Genomic DNA, 10,019 nt, shown 5'->3' with positions numbered 1-10,019 from the left:
GATTGTGCGGCGGTCTGTGGGCGAGAAGGCCTGGCGCGATATGGTTCATGAAGTCACGGAGTCGGACACGACTTAACGACTGAACAAGAATTGTGGGCGGGTCGCTTTCCCGCTCGGCAACTAGCGGGCGGGACAAGCCCTCCCAGGAGGCGGAGCGAAAACTCCGAACGGGGAAGCAGGTGTAGGAGTGGAAGGTTAGAAAACCGTCACGGCGGAAGACGTATGTAAACAGCTTCCGTATGATTGTCAAAACGACAACGGCGGGTCTCCGGGAACGGAGTTCCAGTAGAAACTTTTTTTAACCTTTGCAACGTCGTCGCATTCAAGCAAGGCTCGTTTAATTCAATCTATTTCTGTGACGGAAATGGATGTAGGGCTGTAGACATAATTAACGGTTGCACTTTTTTTCCCCTCAGCTGACCAACAACCACACTAAGAGCCATGAAACTCGAGAAGTGGGAACGAGCACCTTCCACCTCAGGTAGCTCGGACTAGGCTTCTGCGGGCCTTTTACTTGTGGCAGAATACGAGTTATGACAATACTTAAAAAAAAAAAAAACACCTTTTAGCTCAGCCACGTAATTTAGGGTCTCTTCATTGGGCGTTCTTTAAAAGTGGTGGGTTGCAGCTCTCATTTGTTTGAACATGTGCCCACTAGTCCAAATCCCTCACCAAAAATAAAAGGTAAACTAGAAAAGTAGGCAGTGTCTGAAAAGTGATGGTATGTAGCAGGAAGTTCATCTTCAGTTTGCCTTTGGGTGGATCTGGGATAGGCTATGTTCATCAGGTGCCAGATGAAGTTTTTAAAATTCTAAATATACCCAAAGAGCCAAAGTTGCTTGGAATTCTTGAAACTGTGTTTCTTCTGCCTTGCTTATGTATCATGGCAAGTGGTATATTTTTGTGGAGTCCTTGGGATTCTCTGAGCTTGGTTCTTTTCTTGCAAATGAGCCAGGTAATGAAACGTTTGCAAGAAAAGAACCAAACTCAGAGAACCCCAGGGACTCCACAGTTCAACCCTGAGCTACACATATTCACCTCTATTGGTATATTTTTAATAGCACAATAAGGTAGCATGGAGAAAATTATTTGGTATTGCCAGGGCACCAGATAGGCTAAGTTCATACAACACGTTTAACCTGGATTCACACAACATACTGAACCCTAAATTAAATAGCCTGGTTTGCCTATCAGACTGAGCCACAAAGCAAACAGGTTAAAATTACAGCTTACCAAGTTGTGTGAATGCAGCTATCTTTGACTTGGGTAAGCATGTTGCACAAACCCAACCATATGGAGACAGTCTGAAGTATGTTTTACTTTAAATTTTCTTTATCAAATTCAGAAGCTGCTCTACCATTTGTTTTGAATTATTGACTGCTACCCTAAGAATAAAGCATCTTGTTTTATTAGCACAAGCATTATAGAAATATCAGCAATTTAGTTTGAAGTACTGCTGTACCATTTCAGATATAGCTGAGTATAACAGACTGCATATTTTGTTGTTTTATGTTTAGATATTCTTGTAGAAGTGATATGATAAATAGTTCTGTTCTAATATTATAGACATTTAGATCAGCAAAGCATTTTATAAACCATATACAGAAGTGCTACACTAAATGAATAGTGCAGCATATTGATTGAGGGAATGAGACTGCAATTCAAAACCCAAGTAAGGCAAATTGGAGTCAATGAAATTTATTTCCAAGTCAATTTGTATAGGACTTCACTTTGGAAACAGAAATTGGTTCAAAATTCACCTAATGTTTGTAATCCATTCTGAATTGCCACTCTCCACCTGCAAGCAACCTAGTTTGCAGCACTGTTATAAAAATTCTTGAAATAAGTATAAACTATAGTTAGTATATTGAAGTATCATATAAGTGCTAAATGTTATTATTAACACACTTTTTGAAATAGAAAACACACATTGGAAATAAATATTTGTTTTATTAACACTTAAAAGTGCCATTATCTATAGTCATTCCATAAGCTCATAAGGTTACATCCAGTATACCTTTGCACCATAACCTTTCCAGAATGAAATAACATGGAAAGAAAAAAAATCTTTCTTGTATTAATTCTTGCAGGTCCTCATGCACAATCGTTCTGAACGAAGATGTGTACCAGCAATATACACATTTCATAAAACAAAGTCATTTGGTCAAACACAAGATAATAAAACATGGCTTACTTTATATTTGATAAAGACCCCAAAATAAAATAAAAAGCCATTTACCAGCAAGAAAATAATGGATAAATACATAGTTTTTTAAAAAAAAATTTAAAAATTATACATTTTGTACAAGCACTATAACAAAGTCCTAATGTGCATGAACAATGGAACAAACCACACCATACCAGGCCATTAGTACACTCTTAAAAAAAAAAAGAATACCAGTTCTGTGTTGATTCTTAATATCCCCAGTGCTCTATTTACCCAACCTTTTAGTTGGTACGTCTTAATCATAACACAAAGATTCTTTCAACTAGGTTGTCAACTTAAATTTAAACATTAATTGGTATTCTGCTAGTACCTTCAATATGCTTTAATTTTCCCAGTACCAGAAAACAAGGAAAGATTTAAGATCAAGAGGGAGACATAACATTCATTGTAACAAAAGGGAACAGGCAATAAAAACATCATCTGACTTTTCTAAGACTGGTTATGTGTCTCAATTTTCTCAAGCAGCTATAAATTCAAAGATTGCTTTCAGCTTTGCAGAACAGTATTACTATTCTCTGTATCAAGGAAACACTTTTTAGGTTTGTTTTTTAAAAAAGAGAGAGAGAGAGAGAGAGAGATACAATCCTTACAAGACAAACCAAACCATTGTCCAGCCAGAGTGTTTTAATATACAATTCATGTCCAATTCTGGAAATACAAATACATTTTGAATGGTTAAAAACAAAAATTAAAAAAATATTTTCTGAACATCAGCCAGCTGAAAATATATTTATCTAGTAAATTATCTCTCAAAGCTTTTATATATTTATCTAACTAAACGCAGTACCTTTAAAAAAATTATTTAAAAATGTAGAAATGAATCTGTGGAGTCTGTCGGAAAGAGAAAACACAGTACATAGAAGGTATTTTTATATACCTTATATTTGAAAAGTTAGACACCTTTGCCACAATCCAAAGTCTACAGAGGCTTTGATGAGTGCATGAAGTTTCATTGTAAGCAGTGTTTCCTTAGTCGCTCCATACTTCTGAAAAGTTTGCATGCACTCTCCTCACACACAGGTGAAACGGTTTGATATTTGGCCAATTTTCCAGTCAAATAATGGTCAAATACTCAAAACTGTGAATGTGAAAAGACTTACATTAAAGCAGGAAAGAGAAAACTCAGTTAATTGCTACTTTAAACCAATTATGTCACTATCTATTTGCCAATATTTGGTGTGTTCCAACAGTATGAAGTGAGCTGGGAAATCCCTGTTCACAAATAATTCCGTTTGTGTGCAGGTGTGTGTGTGTGTGTGTGTGTGTGTGTATGTGTGTGAAAAAGAGAGAGACAAAGCTGCTTAGATGCAACCAAGTTGCTGGATTAGATCTATAATGGGGAACTAGCAAGCAACGCTAATGTCCTGAGTTCCTCAACCAAGATAAAGCCAGAAGTTGACATACATTTATACTGAATTAGAAAATCCTCATACATTCAAGACAGTAGTACATTGCACACATACATTTTTTGCATACACTCCATAACAGTTGGTCAGAGTATTAAATCAGTGTACAAATTAAACATTTTCAAAAAATGTGCAAAAGAGTCAACATCGATAGAAAAAAATACCATTGTGTACATACATTACAAACTGTGCCCAGCATTCGAACAGAGAGTAAAAACATTTAGAGAAATCAAGGGATTAAATAGAGAATTTGACAGCTGCATAAAAATGTACATTAGATCAAAAGGATAAGATTTATATATTATTATTCATAGCTTTATTGAAAAATGAGTCTGCCATTGACTTCCTCATATATAGTGACACTTGCTAGAGGTATGACAGTATGAATGCATCAGAATTGTGGTAATCTATTTGTGTTTTACAATTAAAAGTATCAAGTTTTAATCTGGTGATATTAGCAAAACAATCATACAAAAAGCAAGCAACATGAAATCGAGATCTTAGACCCTGTTCCAAAAGGAAAGCACAATATTTTTTCTTAAAATTGATTATGTGCCTGTTGGGTGCACACGTGCATACTTATGTGGGGTTGCATGGGGACGTATGGCATGTGAAGTTAATGAAAATGGGATAATTCTAAACAAGTTTACTCTGAATATTCCCATGATTGATTCTGAGCTTTCTCAGAATACAGAGCCAGTAAGTGTCTTAGGAAAGTAGTTCTAATTTGTCCTCCACCGCAGAATGGAAATTCTCAGTAATATAAACCATCCCTCCCTTGTAAGTCAATCATTTATATTTGAATAGGTCACAATGAAACACCCTGGGAGAAATTTACTAGCTTTTCTGTGTTTACTTCTTGTTTAGTAAAGGGAGAAAAGGAAAAAAAAATTGTACTGGAGAGCATTTACGTAATTCCCCACCTATTCCCAAAGGAATGTAATAGTTTTGCTATGTACATTCTCATTTGAGATATGAAAAGTCTGCACTTTCAAGGTAAAAATGCTGCTAAGATCCCAGTAGCTTTGAAATCTCAGCTTTGCTCACTTGCATGTGTGTCTTCAATGTTCACTGTCCTTAAAGACATTAAAGAGACTAAGGCTCTAAATTGTTTGGAATGATGAGAGACTGAGTACGTGCAATACTTTAATTTGCTATGGCACAAGGAATACTTTGGCTCATTATACTAAGTCTCCTTTTCCCCATAAGCTGTAAACTTATTTTCAGAATGGAATAATCTTTGATGATTTATACCAAGGGGAAAAGATAGTACAGAAATACTTAGATGGAAGCTACAATCCATCCCTAACCCACTTTAATCTAATGTAATGTGTGATGCCCACCCACAGGAGGGAAAAGGGCAGAATGTGAAACAAAATACATTGTTTATTTTTAAAGATAAGTTGTCTTTTAGAATAAATCTTCTCTAGGCAGAATACAGGACAATTTAAAGCCAACAAAATAAAGAAAGTAATGACCAAAACCAATTCAAATTAAAAATGTCAAGTACTTGAATGAAAGCTTTAACATTTACCCTGTATAATTTAAAAGGACTTTGATACTAGGCCAGTATTCTCTACTTATCATAAACTACACTCAGTTTGACCTTTTATGCCTGGGATTATAGCCTTGTCAGGTCAACCAAGAAAACAGCCAAGTGGTGCTCTGTTCACAAAGGAAGGCATTCCCGCTCTCTTCTTGTGCTGCAGCCCTTGTGTCGCCTCAAAAATAGACCTTCAAAACAGGGAATCCTCAAGAACGAGGTCAGGTAGAATATGGTAAAATGTTAATGGAGAAAGGAACCAGAAATAAGACTCATAGAAAAGAGGAAGAGACCCTTGAGGTGATCTAGTCCGATCACCTCCCCAATGCAGGAATCTAGGCCTATCCTCCCCAAGCCTGTGCAGCAGTCTTTTTGTTCCTCTCAAAGGAATACATTTAGTTTAAAGTCATTCTACATTCCTTGCCATGGCAATAACCACATAATATTATGCACATTGCTAAACCCAAATTAACAATAAAAGCAAGCTTCTGCTCCACATTGAGATTTCATTGCAATTTTGCATTAAACGTGTCATCAAGGACAGGAGCCACACGTATAGAAATGAACTTTCTGTCCAACCCTACTTCTTCAGCTCTAGAATATGAATGTTTGTGAATCTGCCATCAAGTTGATTAGATATGTTTTCATGGGCTATGACAAAATGTTGTTCTCTGTGGGATACTTTTTTTTATCTGAGATTTCCATTTGGCTTCAACTGCTATCCATCTACCAGGAATGGCAGAGTGTACTCAAAGCAGTTACTGACTTTACACTGTACAGCCTGACAACCTGGCTCCATCCTCTCTTATAACATGCTGCGGTTTAGATATTACTTATCTTCAGAGTTAATAATCTGCCTTCTTACTAATGCAGCATATGTTAGGAAGGTATTGTAAGGACTGCTTCTTAGATTTCTTTCACTGAAGAGAATTTGTTTTCCAATTTAACACTGGGAGTTCACTATTTTTTCAAAAATTATTATTATAACACACACACTTGCTTGGACAGATGCTTGCATTCAAAATTCTTTCTGCATAAGCCAAATGCTCAATTTCATGGTTGATTAGTCTGCAACATTTCCATTTCATTTTGTAATTATAATCACTAAAGCAGAATGGCTGTGCTCACATAGAGGATCATATGCCAGGTGCACATTTTTCTGCAGATGTATGACTGTTTTCACATGATCAAAGGGGAATCAGCATGATCATAGTGTGTGAATATTGTACAATTTCAAGTATACCTCTCCCTCATGGCAAAACCATCCAAATATTAATAATCTTCATTATCTGCTACAGAATCTGTCCAAAGGTCTCATAAGACCAATGGATGATATGAGAATAATTTGCCCTAGAGAGATGACAAAGCCCTAGAAAGATCATTATTCTGATAGGACCTATGTATCATCTGGAAGTACAATCTAACATATTTAGTATACTTAGGAGTTATGGAAACCACAGTTGAAAGGCCAATGTCAAGTACAACATGTTTATGCACAGACCAAAGGTTAACTTCATAAAAAAACTCAAAATATTTCTTTACTTTTGAAAAGGCTTCAGATTAATTTATACAGACTGTATTATAACAAATTATATTGTTCATTCTGATCTAATTTTTCTAGTTGCCACATAAAGTTAGATTTTGGATAAATACCTTCACTACTGTAACTATTTTTCCCTTGAGGAATGGATATATTTTTAACTTCTGTACCAGATCCTCTCACCTGTTTCAATAGGAATCTACATATTTAACACTGAACTAGAGTTAGCCCAAGCTCCCTAAATGGTATAACCAGTAGTACCTGGGGTTGTAAGGATCAATGCATTTTGTGGACTCCAAAAGGGCTGCATTTTATGATTCCCAGGATCCCTTTAAATGTCACAGAGAATGGTGTATATCATTGTAGGATTATGTGCTGCTTCACTGGCACCTTTAAAAATATTACTGCTCAAGAAGCCACTTGGACTGCATGTGTGTCTGGGACAGCCCTAGTAATAGATATATTCAGCACAACTTAGAAGTCACAGGAAAGTTACTAACAGCCACTAAACTAGATAAATAGTGCTTTTGGCTGTATTTAAGAAATATAAAAGCTTTGGTTTCAGTGATCTGCTAATGTATACATGCTAAGAACACACACAAAGAACAAACTAGTACTGGTATGTTGACAGTAATACTTTTGCTAATAAAAAAAATCACCTTAGGGATGTACATTCAAGCATATAAAGTCTGTTCTCCCTACAGGTGTAATATATTTCAAAGATTTAAAAAAGAAAAATAACTGTAATAGAAATCTTGACCAATTTTCTTAAAATTCTGCAACTGTCACACACTGCTGCAAAGCTGGTTGGAATAGTTGCTCATGCAACAAACTTGTTACTGAATTCTGCATTAAATCTGGACAATGGCAGGAACGAGATTTGTCCTTGTTAAAGCTACATGGCAATAACAGAATAGAAATACATACCTTATTTGAAATCACATCTGATTTTCCTATTCAGAACCAATACTGTCACTTTCTTTAAGCAAATACTTTCTTAAAAGAAAGTACCACTAGAGCCATTCTCAATTCACCTGAGCTACTGATTATTCTAGTATTAAGTAATTTGCATCTATGTAGTAACTTCCTTGTGGCAGAAGTTACCGGTTCTAGGATTAAGAATATAATCAAATCTAAGTGCTATTGATATCTCCATTTGAAATTAGCAAATTTGAATAATTTTAACAGTTTAGTTTAGATAAAGTACTGACATACATGGATTGGATAAACTATTGACACTATCAATATTTTTAAAAGCAAGGCTTGCAAGTTTATATATGGGTATAACTCTGATAAAATTATTGTTGTAAACACTCCCTAGTTAATTTAAAAGGAAAAGGAAAAAATTGTGGTGCTACTTAGTAAGTGGTCCTGTGTGATCTGAACCTTTACTGTAATCAATATGTTAAGAAAATAAAATTAAGGCATACAGATAAAGGCACTCAGATGTGTTTGAATGCTTTGTTAGTATAACAAGGACATTTTATTCCACTATGTGTATTCTTAGGGTATTAAGGAGTAAAGCTTATGCTAAAAATAAAGATTTCATCAGGGAGACTGTCATGATCCTTTTTTTTTATTAGAAAGCCATCAATTTATCAAAAAATCTATTTTCTTAATCTAAATTCCGTATATCTGAAGACTCTGGCTGGACTTCATGCCAAACCTGTCAATTTCAGATTCATGAAAAATATCAGGCTTCAAGATGTAAAATACAAATAAATTCATCACATTAAAATGCCTAATTTAGTTTGTGGTTTAGAGAAGTGCATGTTGAACTCCATGTATGCTAAGAGTATCTAAGGATGCTACTGTTCCAAGTATCTGTGATGGGTGCCCCATGCTGCATGTGGACAGAAACAAATGAGTATTTGGATTTATGATCTGCACAACCTTCAGGATTGTAACCTAGAAACACAGCAACTAAGTATGACCCTACATTTTTCTCTGAACTTTAGTCATGCTTCACAGCTGTGTCTGAACCATGTGCAGTTACAGCAATTATCTCTAATGCAGTTGGACACACATTTAATCTTGGTCAAATTGGCTGAAAAGTAATTTACTAAATTATTTTTATATTGCAGAAGAGCCAGCTACCCATTTGTCTTCATTTTTAAGACAAATGAAGGTACAATTATGTGAAATGTGTAGCTTATGTTTACTCTGCACTGAGGGATATCAATTTTCCCTTTAGTGCTTCTACTTACATATTAGAATAATCCTTTGAGGTGGTATATTCCCACATCATTTTCTCATAATTATTTTAATAATATAAAGAATATATAGACTTTGAAATATTGTCAAATAGTCTTCATGAGAAAGCAGTCATTTGCAAGCTTTTGTTTGATGTATCTCCCTATACTTTTGAAATTCGAAGAGTTAAAAGAATAATAGAGTAAAATCACTGCAAACAGGGCACCATTTGGATTGGCAATCTTTGTAGGATTCTTAATACCATCTTAGATATTCAGGGACATAAGCAATTATTCTTTTTGATATTAGTGTTTTCCTTCTAGCTACACTGATATACTTGTAAGTGTCTTGTTAAAAGTCTCTAGATAGGAGACTTTTACCTATAATCACATAAGCTGTCCTCAGCCTCATTTGATGAAGTCAAAGGAAAATGTAATGAAAATGATTAACATTTTGTTTGAACTGTAACAGCAAACTTGCTGTCAATCACTATTGCTTTTGGTTTGTTTGTTTGTTTTGGTAACTTTAGTTACAAATTCATACCAAGCACAGGGCTTGGACTTGCAGTTAAGTAATTACATGCAAAATTGCTAGGAACTGAACACCTCTCCCTTATCCAATTTGCTGCTTGGAGTAAACCATTAGCATCTGAGCAACCCCCCCCTCCCCCCCATTACAGCTGGGATTAGCAGCGTGAGTTTGGCAAGTATTTATATAGCCTGCATGGCGTTAAGCTATAGTTAAAAGTTTGGAAATCCATCTTATCCATCTTTTTTAAAAGCACATTTATATTGCCATTGTCAAGACAGAACACAATATTGAAAGAAGGCACAAAAAGTTATCAGCCTTGCTCTGCTGTTTTTCTTCTCTCTCTCTTTCTCAGCCACAGTGTGGATTTGAGGAGCACAAAGTACCCTACAATCTGGGCAAGTTATCTACAATTTTGGATGCTGCCTACCTTCAAGATAGTCCTTTGGACACTAAAAGATTTTCAAATTTTATGCTGCACTAGACATTATCTTTGAAGATCACATTAGTACCTTTTGGTAATAGAAGTACCTGGACTAAAATTAAGCAAATGCTTAAACAAAGCACAAAATAAAATGGAAA

The 10,019-nt window shown here is 35.4% G+C and overlaps 1 long non-coding RNA gene across 1 annotated transcript; it reads left to right on the top strand.

Moving 5' to 3' along the window:
- The first annotated feature begins 53 nt into the window (after positions 1-53).
- On the top strand, positions 54-9,926 carry LOC148215056 (uncharacterized). The gene is made up of 3 exons (XR_015797171.1): positions 54-194; positions 417-481; positions 9,793-9,926. It is a non-coding gene; the product is annotated as an uncharacterized LOC148215056 (long non-coding RNA).
- The last annotated feature ends 93 nt before the right edge of the window (positions 9,927-10,019 follow it).

This window comes from Python bivittatus, unplaced genomic scaffold (assembly GCF_059951505.1).
Source record: "Python bivittatus isolate LINGU-HERP-01145 unplaced genomic scaffold, Pbiv_v1 ctg000480_np1212, whole genome shotgun sequence".
NCBI classification, from domain to species: Eukaryota; Metazoa; Chordata; class Lepidosauria; order Squamata; family Pythonidae; genus Python; species Python bivittatus.
This window is presented reverse-complemented; position numbering and strand designations above follow the sequence as displayed.